Source organism: Prionailurus bengalensis, chromosome A2 (genome assembly GCF_016509475.1).
Source record: "Prionailurus bengalensis isolate Pbe53 chromosome A2, Fcat_Pben_1.1_paternal_pri, whole genome shotgun sequence".
Lineage (NCBI taxonomy): Eukaryota > Metazoa > Chordata > Mammalia > Carnivora > Felidae > Prionailurus > Prionailurus bengalensis.
This window is the reverse complement of record NC_057348.1, coordinates 163,825,094-163,839,826: the sequence shown is the minus strand read 5'-3', so window position 1 is coordinate 163,839,826 and position 14,733 is coordinate 163,825,094. Positions and strand designations below refer to the sequence as shown.

General features: G+C 40.9%; 1 protein-coding gene across 22 annotated transcripts in view; it reads left to right on the top strand.

Moving 5' to 3' along the window:
- Positions 1-14,733, top strand: part of KMT2C (lysine methyltransferase 2C) — a 287,946-nt gene that overhangs the window by 26,233 nt on the left and 246,980 nt on the right. The gene's annotated exons all lie outside the window — the stretch shown is intronic.

Sequence of the window (14,733 nt, the reverse complement as noted above, 5' to 3'; positions counted from 1 at the left end):
AGAGAGGGAGACACAGAATCCGAAGCAGGCTCCAGGCTCTGAGCTGTCAGCACAGAGCCTGACGCAGGGCTTGAACCCATGAACCATGAGATCATGACCTGAGCCAAAGTTGGATGCTTAACTGACTGAGCCACCCAGATGGCCCTAAAGACAGTTTTAAAGGCTCAGAAATTATTTAACCTGGCACCCAGGAGTATTAGGGAAAAAGGGAAGCTTTATATATTATGAGGAAAAATTTGGGCAGGATGTGTTACTCATTGTGTTTTTCATGAGAAGATCAGTATTCTTTGAGAGTTTTTCTTACATCCATTAACATTTTTTACAAAGTAATATAAGTGTATAGTTGAAAGAAGTCAGGAGGGCCTGGGTGGCTCACTTGGTTACATGTTCACCTCTTAGTTTCAGCTCAGGTTGTGATTTCAGGGTTCATGAGTTCGAGCCCGGCATCTGGCTCTGTGCTGACAGCACACAGCCTGCTTGGGATTCTCTGTCTCTCTCTCATTCTCTCTCTCTCCTACTCTCTAAAAAAAATTTGATAAGTACTAAAAAAAAAAAAAAACAAAAAAAACAAAAAAACAAACAAAAAAGGGAAGAAGTCAGACCAGAATGCTTATAATAAAGGTAAAAAACCCTTTCTCATCCTTAGTGTCACTCCCCAAAGGAAAATTTTAAATTGTTTCTTTGTGTGGTAGTATTGTGTCTGAGAAGTTTATTTTATGATATATCAATTTCAGATTGATTTCTGCTTTGATAAATACAGATTTGGCTCCTTTGTATCTACTTCCTCAATACATACTCTTATCTTTGCAACGTATGTGATATAATAGACTTTTCTTCGTGTTAAGATGGGTTGACCATCTTACTTTCCCAAGTAGTAAAATTGAGGCTATTACTACTTTCACTTTTCACCTTTTCTCCCCCTTTAAGCCCCTGTATCTGATTTCTACGTTGGCATTGTCAAGGTTGAGAACATCTATATTCTGTATTCCTTTATACTTTGCCTATGATTTGTTTTTAATAGTTGAAAATCAATGAATAGTGTCTGTAATTATGATGATTTAAATATCATTCCTAGTAGAGGCAAGAATATGATATACATTTTTTGTATTGTTTCTTGGTTTTTGAGTTGATTCTGGCCTTTTTTCTTAATCTGTCACTATTTTTTCTGCCATGTTTTCAGCTTTACCAGCTGTTTATTTTTAATCACTCTTATTTTATAGATGAGAGTACTTTTCTCCCTGAGGAAAGGTTTTCCTAGTCCTCTTTCTTCATTTTGGACTAGACGTCATCTAGACATGTTGCATGTTGCTCAGTGCTGGACTTGGCCTCACTGCTTTTGCCCTTTGATTATTCTGTTAACTGGACCTTTATTCTTTCTTGAGTGACTTCCTTGTTTTAATGCAGTGAATCCATCACATAAATTTCTAGGAAATTTCTAGGAAAGAATATGTAGGAGATAATTTTTTTTTTTAATCCTGGCATATCTGAGAAACTCTTTATTAACCCTTATAGTTGAGTGGTATTTTATTCAAGCCAAAATAAGTTGCAAACTATTTCCCCTCAGAGCTTTTGAAGACATTGCTCAGAGATATTCTAGTATCCATTGTTGCTGCTGAGGAGAAGTCTGATACATTGTGATTCTTGTTCCTTTCTGAGTAATGTGTTTTGTCATTCTCCATGGAAACTCCTTAGATCTCTTTTTGTCCTTTCTAAATTGAAATTGCTCAGGGATACCTGGCTGGCTCAGCTAGTGGAATGTGCAGCTCTTGGTCTTGGGGTTGTGAGTTTGACCCCCACGTTGGATGTAGTGATAACTTAAAAGTAAAATCTTTAGGGGTACCTGGGTGGCTCGGTTGGTTGAGCATCTGACTTAGGCTCAGGTCATGATCTCGTGGTTTGTGAGTTTGAGCCCCACGTTGGGCTCTGTGCCGACAGCTCAGAGCCTGGAGCCTGCTTCAGATTCTGTGTCCCCCTCCCTCTCCGCCCCACCCCTGCTTGTGCTCTGTGGCTCTCTGTCTTTCAAAAGTGAATAAACAAACAAAAAAAAAAAATTAAAAAAGGATAAAGAAATAAATAAAATCTTTAAAAAATAAGTTGAAATCTGTAAAAGATGTCTACATGTGTTTCTTTCTATTATTATTAAACTATAACGACTAATGTTTTGTAGTTCTTGGAATAAGTAATAAGTAATAAGAACTTTAATTATCTCTTCTTTTTCCGTCTGTAACTTCTTTTAAATTTTATTTTTTAATTCAGGTATAATTAGTGTGCAGTGTTATGTTAGTTTCAGGTGTTCTGTGTAATAATTCAGCAGTTATGTACGTTACTCAGTGCTCATCATGATAAGTGTGCTCTTAATCCCCTATTTCACCCGTGCCTCTCACATGCTTCCACTCTAGGGGTTTGTTCTCAATATTTAAGAGTGTGCTTTTGTTGTTTTTGTTGTTGTTTGTTTGTCTCTTTTTTCTTTGTTTCGTTTCTTAAATTCCACATATAAGTGAAATTGTATGGTATTTGTCTTTCTCTGGTTTATTTCACTTAGCATAATATCCTGTAGATCCATCCATGTTGCCAATGGCAAGGGTTCATTTTTTTTTTTTTAATGGACTAATAATGTTCTCTTGTATTTATGTGCCACATCTTATCTGTTTTTTGATGGGTGGACACTGGGGTTGTTTTCATATCATGGCTAATTGTCAGTAATGCTGCAATAAACGTTGAGCATATATCATTTCAAATTAGTGTTTTTTTGTTTTCTTTGGGTAAATATCCAATAATGGAATTATGGAATCATATGGTAATTTCATTTTTAATTTTTTTGAGGAATCTCTGTACTGTTTTCCCCAGTGGCTGTACCAGTTTGCATTCCATGCCCACCAACAGTGCTTGAGGGTTCCTCAACATTTGTTGACTTTTCTGGTTTTGATTTTAGACATTCTGACAGGTGTGGAGTGATACGTCTTTGTGGTTTTGATTTGCAGTTCTCTGATGATGAGTGATGTTGAGTATCTTTTCATGTGTCTGTCGGCCATCTGTATGTCTTCTTTGGAAAAATATCTATTCGTATATTCTGCCCATTGTTAAATTGGATCTATTTGTGTTTATTTTGGTCTTGAGTTGTGTAAGTTCTTTATATATTTTGGACATTAACCCTTTATCAAATATATCATTTGTGAATACCTTCTCCCATTTTGTGGGTTGTCTTTTTGTTTTATTAATGGCTTTTTCACTGTGCAAACACTTCATATTTTGGTGTAGTCCCAATTGTTTCTTTTGCTTTGGTTTCCCTTGCTTCAGGAGACATGTCTAGAAAATTTTTCTATGGCTAATATCAAATAAATTGTTGCCTATGTTATCTTCTAGGAATTTTATGGTTTTAGGTCTCACATTTAGGTCTCATCTATTTTGAGTTTATTTCTGTATATGGTATAAGAAAGTGGTCCAGTTTCATTCTTTTGCATGTAGCTGTCCAGTTTTCCCAATAGCATTTGTTGAGGAGACTGTTTTCCATTGTATATTCTTGCCTCCTTACATGGATTGGTTGACCATATAGTTGTGGGTTTACTTCTGGGTTTTCTATTCTGTTCTGTTGATCACTGTGTCTGTTTTTGTGCCAGTACCATACTGTTTTGATTACTACAGCTTTGTAGTGTATCTTGAAATCTGCGATTATGATATCCCCAGTCTTGTTCTTTTTCAGTATTGTTTTGGCTCTTTGGGGTCTTTTGTGGTTCCATATGAATTTTAGGATTATTTGTTCTAGTTCTGTGAAAACTGCTATTGTTAATTTCATAGGGATTTATTGCATTAACCCTATAGTTTGCTTTGGGTGGTATGGACATTTTAACAGTATTTGTTCTTCCAGTCCGTCAGCCAGCATAGAATATCTTTCCATTTGTGTCATCTTTAATTTCTTTCATTAGTGTTCTACAGTTTTTGGTGTACAGGTCTTTTGCCTTCTTGGTCAAGTTTATTCCTAGCTATTTTATTATTTTTGGTACAGTTGTAATGGGATTCTTTTTATAATTTCTCTTTCTGCTGATTGATTATTAGAGTATAGAAATGCGACAGATTCCTGTATGTGGACTTTGTATCCTGTGACTTTACTGAATCCATTTATCAGTTCTAGTAGTTTTTTGCTGGGATCTTTAGGGATATATGTATATAGTATCATGCTGTGTGCAAATAGTGAAAGTTTTACTTCTTCCTTACCAATTTGGATACCTTTAATTTCTTTCTATAACTCCTTTTAGTTGGTTGTTGGACTTCCTGAATTAGCTCCTGCCCCCTTCCCCCATCCTATTGTCTCTTTGTTCTGTCCTTCTGGATATTTCCTCCGTTCTTAGACTTCAATTTTAGTTTGGCAGTCATATCTTAAATCTTCAGGAATTCTCTCTCCCTGTACCCCAATACCAGCCATTCTTTTCTCATTTTATGGGTTCATAATCTTCTTGGATCTCTTTGAAATGTTTTTATTTTTAATTTTTGTTTTTTTTAAGGGGGAATTCTTTTTTTTAAAATTTTTTAACATTTACTTATATTTGAGACAGAGAGACATAGCATGAGCAGGGGAGGGGCAGAGAGAGACGGAGACACAGAATCTGAAACAGGCTCCAGGCTCTGAGCTGCCAGCACAGAGCCCATTGTGGGGCCTGAACCCACCAACTGTGAGATCATGACCTGAGCCCAAGTCAGATACTCAACTGATTGAGCCACTCAGGTGCCCAAGAATTCTTTTGTTTTTAATGTTTATCTTGAGAGAGACAGAGAGAACACACACAAGCAGGGGAGGGGCAGAGAGAGGGAGAGGGAATCTGTAGCAGGCTCAGCCCTGTCAGCACAGAGCCCGACTAGGGGCTTGATCCCATGAACTGTGAGATCTGGACCTGAGCCAAAGGCAAGACTTGGACGCTTAAGTGCCTGAGCCACCCAGGCGCTCCTAGGGTGACTTTTGTTTTTATCTTGATCTCATTTATATTGTAGGCTTTTTCTCAAATAGCTGCCGATTCCTGGTATCACTGCGATTTAAGAGTTAGTGCAAGAGCTTGCTATGAGACCTTGTCGTCGTTAATTAATGACAGGCTTTACTTCAGGGTGAAGCTGGTAATTCTGCTTCTGTGTTCTGACATTTAGGAGTCCACTGTTTTACCCCCAAGTGCCAACCCCCATACTAGATCACTAGTCACTTCTCCCCAGCCCATGATTTCTTTTCTTTAGAAAAGACGTCTCCTTTTTTTAAGCAATAATATTTCTTTTGCTCCAAGTGTTTTCAACTGCTATTTAAATAATCTTGTATGAAAGGGAGATGAGTGTGTATAGTTGATCTGCTATTTGAACCAGAGATTTTTCTTTAGCTCTTAAACTGGACTAGACCAAAAACGAACAGGTATTCAGATACTTACTTATACAGTGCTTCAGAATGTGCTAGGTTGTAGAAGTATTATTCTAGGAGCTTGAAGTTGCATGCGAGGCTCTTTAGGAAAGAGAGTACCCACTGTGTGTGGGCTTTTTACAACATTTGGAGGATTAGGAAAGGTGTCACAAAAAACTCACGCATGTGATACACGCTGGTAAAAATACTCAGCTGGGGAGAGCATGACTTAAGTGAAAGGCCCCCTTCCCCTCTTCTTCAGCCCCATATTTCAGAGATAATTACTGGCAAGTCTCTTTTGTGTCCTCCTCGACTTCTGTGCAAATATGTTTCTCTTTGTCCATAATGTGCTCATGTTCAGTTTTACACAGTTGGATCGTTCGGCGTGTATTGCTTTGTGACTTGCTTTGGTCACCGGACAGTGTAGTTTTGGACATTTTTCTGTTTTAGCATGTACACATCTCTCTCTCTTTCTCTCTCTCTCTCTCTCTTCAAAGGCTGCATAATATTCATCAGCCATTATGAATCAAGTGCTTGCTTTATTGCAAGGCATATTCTAGATTCTGGGGCTTCAGTAGTAAACAAGAGAGACCAAGCCCTGGCCTTCGTGGACCAAAATCCAATGGTGAGAGATACAAAATAAATGCATTCCTTGTCATTCACTTCAGACAGTGGAAAATGCTGTAAAGAGAATACATTATAGTAACGGTATTGACAGTATCTGCTGATGTTGCTGGGAGAACATGAGGTGTGTTGCCGGGGGTAGTCAGGAAGGTCTCCCTGCAGTAAGGACACTGAAATAGACCCAAATGATACGGAGGCAGTTGGGAGAAAATTTAGGAAGAATAGGGTTCATTGTGAAGGCTCTTAGACGAGGAGAGTGCGTCATACTCAAGGGACCCTCCTGCCTCCTGAAGTAAAAGGCTGATGTTATGGGACAGTGAGAAGTGAACTTAGAGGAGATCACGTCTGATAGGTAAGCAGGGGTCTGGTCGTACAGTGCCCTGCATGCCGTGGTGAGGAGCCGGGTTTTGTTCTCGGTGCAGTGGAAGCTACGGGAGGATTTTAAATGGGGGGGAGGGGGACCATTAAGGCTGTTGGAGTAATCTTGGCAGGAAGGGCTTAGAGTCTGCTGGTGGTCGAGGAGAAGAGTGATTAGGTTTTTTTGTGTGTTTTGAAAGCTACTTGGATAAGATCTGCTAAAGGATTTGATGAGAGAGAGTGAGAAAAAGAATTTAAGTTGTCTTCTAGGTTTTTGGCTTCTGCAGCTTGGGCAGACAGTATTGTCATTTAATTAGAGAGCCTTGTGGAGAAACAGGTTTTAAACTAGATTGGAGGTACCCTAATCTATTTAACCATTCCTTTATTGAGGGTCATTTTGTTGATCTCTAGTTTTACTGCTATCTTTGTACTCGTAGTGGACATCCTTGTATATTTATACTTGTGGGTATAATCTGGAAGATAAATTCCTAGAGGTAAAGTTCTCTGATCGAAGAGTGCATATGTTTTGGGGCGCCTGGGTGGCTCAGTTGATTAAGCATCTGACTCTTCATTTCAGCTCAGGTCATGATCCCACGGTGCTGAGATCGATCCCCATGTGGGGCTCTGTGCTGAGCTTGGATCCTGCTTGTGATTCTCTCTCCTTTTCCCTGTGACTCTCCGCATTGGGTGCACGGGCGTGCATGCTTGCAGTTCTCTCCCTCCCTCCCTCCCTCTCAAAAAAAAAAAAAAAAAGTGCATATGTTTCAAGTAGATACTGACCAAATGCACTCCCAAAATGAGGTATTGACTTACAGTCCCACGACAGAGCAGGTGTTTTCTTCAACCGCATACGCAGAGCAGGGCATGCGTTTCCGAAAGTGCAAGAGAGAGTTCTAGTAGAATTGTTTCTTTACTGTGTCAGTTCAGCACTCTGTTCCTAGAATGAAAACCAGCACTTGTCCTGTCTCTTTCGGTGGTCCCTGAAGCCCCTAACACGCTTCTAGCCGTAGTCTCCTCGCCCTTCCAGCTTTAGGAAGCCCTTCGTCATCGTTGTGGTGATGATAGACCGTAAAGCCTGTTGCTCGTTTAATGTGTGCCAGGCACTTTCTGAAGTGCTTCGCGTGAGCTGTGTTAATTTATTTAATCCTCACAACAGTCTATAAAGTAAATACTATTATTATCTCCATTTTTTTTCAGTTGAGAAAACTGAAAATTGTCTTTTCGTTTGATCTTTTTCCGTCAGAGGATTTCTTTCTGGTAAGTTTGGCACTCTCGCTTGGACATCTTTTGTCAGTTCTTATGAGTCAGAACCCAAATGTAAACTAAGAAGGAAAAGGCACCGGTGGAGTAAGTGTGTTGCCGATCGCATTCAGTGTGGGTGAGTGCTCTGCTCACTGGCTGATGTTGTTTGCAGAGTGTTGGATTTTGGTAGACAGAACTGCCTGGGTTCGGACTCTACACTTCTGACTTAGTAGCTGCTTGAGTGTGGCTGATCATTGATCTTTTTGTAGCTCAGTCTCATCAACTTTAAATATATTTTTTGGTGTTTGTTTATTTTTGAGAGGGAGGGAGAGAGAGAGAACAAACGAGAGAGAACAAGCGAGGGAGGGGCAGAGAGAGGGAGACACAGAATCCAAAGCAGGATCCAGGCTCTGAGCTGTCAGCACAGCACAGAGCCTGACGCAGGGCTCAAACTCAGGAACTGTGAGATCATGACCTGACCCGAAGTCTGATGTTTAGCCAGCTGAGCCACCCAGGCACCCCTATGTATAAAATTTTAAAAGTCCTAAACCTCACTAGTGTTTTAGTGAGTCATGTCGAGTGGGATATGTATGTATCAAGCTTTTATGTTTTTGCTGCCTGACATTACTTTGTGGTTATTTAAATGTGTATGTCTTACGATTGAATTAAATTGAGTATATATTGCCACTAGCATTTCTTCTTTTGCAACTGTCCACCTGTATTCTGTATCAGTACCTTTTGGCTTCAGATAACAAAAATCTTAATTTAAAATGACTTAAACAATGAGTAAAATTTTACCTTACAGGACCACGAGTCCAAATGTAATTAAGTAGCTCAGTGAAATTATCAAGGACCCAGATGCTTTCCCTTTTCCTGTTGTTTTATTATTTTTTTAAGCTTATTTATTTTTTTGAGAGACAGTGTGAGCAGGGGAGGGTGGGGGGGCCGGGGCGGGGTAGGTTGAATCCCAAGCAGGCTCCGTGCTGTCCGTGCAGAACCTGACACTGGTGTTATGCTAAGTGAAATAAGTCATACAGAGAAAGACAGATACCGTATGTTTTCACTCTTATGTGCATCCTGAGAACTTAACAGAAGACCATGGGGGAGGGGAAGGAAAAAAAAAATGGAGGGAGGGAGCCAAAACATAAGAGACTCTTAAAAACTGAGAATAAACTGAGGGTTGATGGGGGGGGGGGTGGGAGGGAGGGGAGGGTGGGTGATGGGTGTTGAGGAGGGCACCTGTTGGGATGAGCACTGGGTGTTGTATGGAAACCAATTTGACAATGAATTTCATATTGAAGAAAAAAAAAAAAAGAACCTGACACTGGGCTCCATCTCATGAACCGTGAGATCCTGACCTGAGCCCAAATCAAGAGTCAGACGCCTAACCCACAGAGCCACCCCAGTACCCCTCCATTTTCCTGTTTTTTAATCTTCAGCTTGTTATTGATGGCTGCTAGAGTAATTCATTTAAATAATTACTTAGCATCTATAGTGTACCAGGCAGTAATCTAAAGTAAGTATATCTAAAGGAAGTATACTTATCATGATGAGCACTGAGCGATGTATTGAATTGTTGACTCACTATGTTGTACCCTTGAAACTAACATAACACCGTATGTTAGCTGTACTGGACTTAAAACACCTAATGAAAAAGTATGGGAAGTATAGCAGCGAACAAAACAGACCATGTTTATGGCCCTCAGGGGGCTTACCTTTTGGTGGGGGCAAAGGAGGGGATAAACAAGTAGGTAAAATGAATAGTGTGTTACAAGATGGTAAGTGTTCAGGAGAATAATGGAGTAATAAACGAAGCAATAAAGGTAACTCAAGTAATAAGTGGGCTAGGCTGAGTTGGGTTACTTTAAATGGACTGAGCAGGGGGGGCTTCAGTGACGTGTGTGTGTGCTCATCTCAGATGGTCAGAGTGCAAGGGCAGGTGTGTGGGGGAAAAGCACGTCAGAGGGAGTAGTGAGTGCACAGGCCCTGAGGCAGGAGGGTGCTGGCACGGTCCAGGAAGGGGGAGGAGAGCCAGAGGAGGAACCGAGCCACCGAGGGAGAGAGAAGGAGTGAGTCAGATGGTACGGGGCCTCGTAGACCATTGTGAGATCTGTTTGGCTTTTATTCTGCCTGAGATAAGATACCTCTGGGGGTTTGGGGCAGAGGACTGACCTTATCTGTGACTCTAGGAGGTTCATGCTGGCTGCTGTGTTGCGAAGAGAACGGAGGGGATAAAGGTTGAAGCAGGCGTGGCCGTCACGAGAGCACCGCAGCAGCCGGGTGAGAGATGATTTGGAAAACGATAGGAGACAGAAAAGTGATTCTGCATGTTTTGAAGGTAGAGCTGAAAGGGTCTGTTGAGGAGTTAGATGTGGATGTGCGAGGAAGAGGGGAGTCGGAGTTCACACATCCAGTAGTCCCATGGCCACAGCCAGTGACGACGAAGTCTGTCTGTTCATGCACTGCTCTTTTATTTAGAACAAAAATCTACCTGGAAGCCCTCAGCAGAATTTTCCTCAGATTCTGTGGCTGTGACTGGTCATGTACTCCTGTCAAAGGTATGGGTGAGTCCAGGAAAGCAAAACCCTTTTCCTTTCAAGGCCTTGTAAAGGGAGATGGTCTCTGACAGCAAGAACCACTGGTGAGGGGGAGTGGCTGTTGGGTAACCATTAGTGACTTGTCATTGCCCATTTTTCTGTTGAGGTGCTCATCCTTTGTTTTTTTGGTAATACTCTTCGTGTTAAGAAAATACACATTTGTTACAATAGATTCTACATATTTCTCTTTTTTAGAAAATCTTATTTATTTATTTTGAGAGGGAGAACATGAGCAGGGAAGGGGCACAGAGAGGGGGAGAGAGAGAATCCCAAGCAAGGCTCTGCGCTGACAGATCTGGGGCTGGAACCCATGAACCGTGTTGTGACTATGATCTGAACCCAAATCAAGAGTCGGTCGCTTAACCGACTGAGCCACCCAGGTACCCTTAGATTCTAAACCTTTCGAAGCCATATATTTTAATGAGATTTTTAATCTGAGATCAGTTTTCTAATTTTGAAATAAATGGAGCCTTTCAAAGTTACAAGTAGGGGCAGGTGGATGCAGAATCTGATGCGTAATTTATAGTTTTTCCTACTCTGGGTGTGTCATTTTAATCCAAATGCTGGCTGGTTGTTCTTTATAAAACTGTCATAGTGGTATTGTAAGGGACAGTGGGGGGAGGGGGGGTGGGAAAACCCAAAGCACCCCAACTCCTCTGTACCCCTAGATCTCTCTGTGCCCCTACAGATGTGCAGTTTATCAGAGGCACATTCTTCAGTAGGGTTTCCTTTTCTGTTTCTTCTTGTCTCTTTAGTAGCTAGTAACTATTGACTTCTGGCTCTTCCTCCCTCCCTCTCTTTCTTCACCAACGAGACTGATTACTGGGTTATTTGTAACAAGAAATGTCTGTTTTATTGTATGATTAATTGTTCATCCTTCAGTTTCAAGATGGGAGGCATCGTAGCTTTAAATTTGTGTGTTCTTTCTCATCAGACCTGGCAGTTTTTGAGCTCTAACGCCATTGCTTATCAGCTGGAGGCCCGGAGCACTTAGGCGCACAGCCCCCTCTCATGTGGTGCTGGGGACACCGCTCACATAAAATACAGCACAGATGCTGCTTCTTGGACTTGCACAGTTTGGTGGTTCTGATTGACTTTAGGCAAGTGAATTAAACCCTCAGCTTTCGGCGAGATAAGGCATGCCAGAATGCTAAGCATGGTGCCTTTAAGTGCTCACTTTACCATTGATGAAGGGTTGATTACCAGTAACTGACTGGTGAGTTGCAAGCGGGGAAGTAGGATCCTTGTGAAGTAGCTGGGAGCTATCGGAGAAGGTATATTTTAAAACGCTGTATTGGGGCGCCTGGGTGGCTCAGTCGGTCGAGCATCCGACTTCGGCTCAGGTCATGATCTCATAGTCCATGAGTTCGAGCCCCGCGTCGGGCTCTGTGCTGACAGCTCGGAGCCTGGAGCCCGCTTCTGTTTCTGTGTCTCCCTCTCTCTCTGCCCCTCCCCCGTTCGCACTCTGTCTCTCTCTGCCTTTCAAAAATGAATAAATGTTTAAAAAAAAAATTAAAAAAAAAATAAAACGCTGTATTTTCCCCCCTCCAACTACACACTTCATTGTCCAAGACAAAATTGTGGGTATATGAGTTTGGGCTATTTCCACAGTTATGCAGGTGTTCTGAGACCTTCCCAATTTTCAGTCGTATTGAAGATACAGATAGGATTATGGGAGCACAGATAGGTGACATACATTTACATTTTTTTTGCAGGGTAATTTAGGCATAGTTGAGAGAGAATTCAGTGGAGGCCAATAAAATATATATTTAGTTCTCTGTTTACAAAGTGTTCACTTTAATATACTTTTGTAGGATATTAGAAGAATTTCTAAATTCCAGGTTCTGTATTTGAAAGCAGCAGATTCTCTAAGGAAGTCAGTCACCCTGTTTAGTTTCTGTACCATAATGCAAATAGAATTGCCACACTGTCAAAGCAGTTGTTGGGTGTCTACTGTGTTAGGTCTTAACGTAAGTACACATTTACTATGTCTTTTTTTTGTGAGGAATACTTCTTATTGGAAGGTTTAAGTGGAGATTTACAAAGAAAATCAGTTTAGTATGCATTGTATACAGTGTATTCTTTCTGATCAGGATTTGCCTAGAGGAGGGGCGTCTGGATGGCTCAGTCGGTTAAGCATCTGACTTCAGCTCAGGAGGTCATGATCTCACAGTTTGTGAGTTCCAGCCCTGCATCAGGCTCTGTGCTGACAGCTCAGAGCCTGGAGCCTGCTTCGGATTCTGTGTCTTATTCTCTCTCTCTGCCCCTCCCCCACTTGTGCTCTGTCTCTCTGTGTCTCTCAAAAATAAATAAATATGTAAAAAAAAAATTAGAAAAGAAAGATTTGTCTAGAGGAATGTTTCTTCAGGAGGTGCAGAGGGGAATATAATGATAAGCAAGATCGTTTTCTTTTTAAGGAAATTATGTCTTAGAGCAAGAGAAAGTTACCTACATCATTCCTTATATTAGCTCTGTATTATAATTTGACTTATAAACTCCTAGTTTTAGATTTGTAGGGTGGTTACTAACTACCTCTCACTATGCACATGTGGAAAGACTACATGGTAAGATGAATATATTTGCTGAGAAGTGTAGGAGTTAGGTGTTAGCAGGTGCCCAGACAGAAGGAACAGCTTAAGGATAGGTGGCACAGAACTGGGAAATTGCTAGGCCTATTTGTCGTGTTTAGTGTTAATAAAAATACAATATACTGTATGTTACAGCTTCCACATGGAACTAAACCATAACTAATGGTATAATTGTGGCTCTAAAGCAGTTGTCTCCAAGCTTATATTTGAATTACTCTCCCTATTATTAAGAATTTTAGGGGTGCCTGGGTGGCTCAGTTGGTTGAACATCTGACTCTTGATTTTGGCTCAGATCTGATCCTAGGGGCCCGTGTCGGGCTCCATGCTGAGTGTGGAGCCTGCTTGGGATCCTCTCCTCTCCTCCCCCCTCCCTCCCGTCTCCTCCTCGCCCCTGCTTGTGCTCTCTCATAAAATGAAATGAAATAAAATCTCTCTTTCAAATTATTAAAAAAAAAACAAAACATTGAATCTATAGCCTCAGCATTTGTATCCTTTTTTTTTTTTTTAAAGTAGGCTCTACACCTAACATGGGGCTTGAACTCAGACCCTGAGATCAAGAGTTGAGCGCTCTACTCACTGAGCCATCCAGGCCACCCCATTTTTCTTTTTTGAAATAAGTTATGTACATCTATTACAATCAGTCCATACATTAAGTAGTAGGAGAGCTAAATTTTATATTCCCTATAAGTTCTAGCATTTTTAGGCCTCTGATTAGGACATGTAAGTGTTTTGTGTTTATTCCACTTTGGAGACCATTAGTCTAGAAGACTATGTTATAAAGAAGCTTCACAGTATTAATTTTCCTCCTTTGAGTGTTAAGTGTAGTATGTTCTATAGAAGAATGGGATAGAATGATAGGTGAGTGGGATCTTTGAATACTGAAGAGGCCATTGGAGAAATCTTAGCACTGATGAAATAAAGTTTGAAATCTGGGTCTGCTTGTCTGTGAAGGTTATACATGAATATTCATATTGACTAACATTTCTCTAGTATCCACAGTGTGCCGGGTACTCTTCTAAGCATTTTCACCTATATTACTATTCCACAACTATTTACTGATGAAGAATCCAGTTTGTTGATTTATATAAGTGAAAAAGCCAGAACTTTTTCAGGTTTCTAACTCAAAGCTCTTTGTTTTTCCCCTTTATGTTACAGCTCTTGTGAAGAGCTTTTATTTTTTTAAATTTTTTTTATTAAAAAAAAATTTTTTTTTAATGTTTATTTTTGAGAGAGAGACAGAGTGGGGGAGGAGCAGAGAGAGAGGAAGACACAGAGTCAGAAGCAGGCTCCAGGCTCTGAGCTGTCAGCACCTAGCCCAAGCCCGATGTGGGGCCCAAACTCACAAACCGTGAGATCATGACCTGAGCTGAAGTCAGATGCTCAACCAACTGAGCCACCCAGGCGCCCCATCTTGTGAAGAGCTTTAAAACCTAGTTACAGAGGTAGGAAAAACGTACATGCCACAGAATGTGAAGGAGATTCTTAGTTCCTGAGAATAGTGACTATGTTACTTGAGTTATGGCTCGTCTTGTACACCTGGCAAAGCACATATAGCAGGTGTTTAATAAATATTTGTTAAGCATTCAGGGGCTCTTAGTATCAAGCAGCATGGGATTTTAAGACCTTAGAAACTTGGATTTGAGTCTCAGCTCTTCTGCTTCCTAATTGTATGACTCTGGCCAGTGACTTAATCTCTCTGCACCCAAGTTTCCTTAGTTAAAAGAGGGGGGGGATTTTCATCTCTGGGTTGTTCTGAGAACTAAGTGGCAATGTATATAGGGTGCCTAACTCACAGGGTCTGATAACTGGCCCCTCAGTTGCTACAATGACTTTTTACCCCAATAAGAGAATTCTGTGCATCAGCCTGTTCTATGCTTTGTAACTGTTAGTTCTCTCAGCTCCAGGGATGTGTGTCATTCACAACAGTGCTCCCCTCCAGTGTCTACCTCTTCCC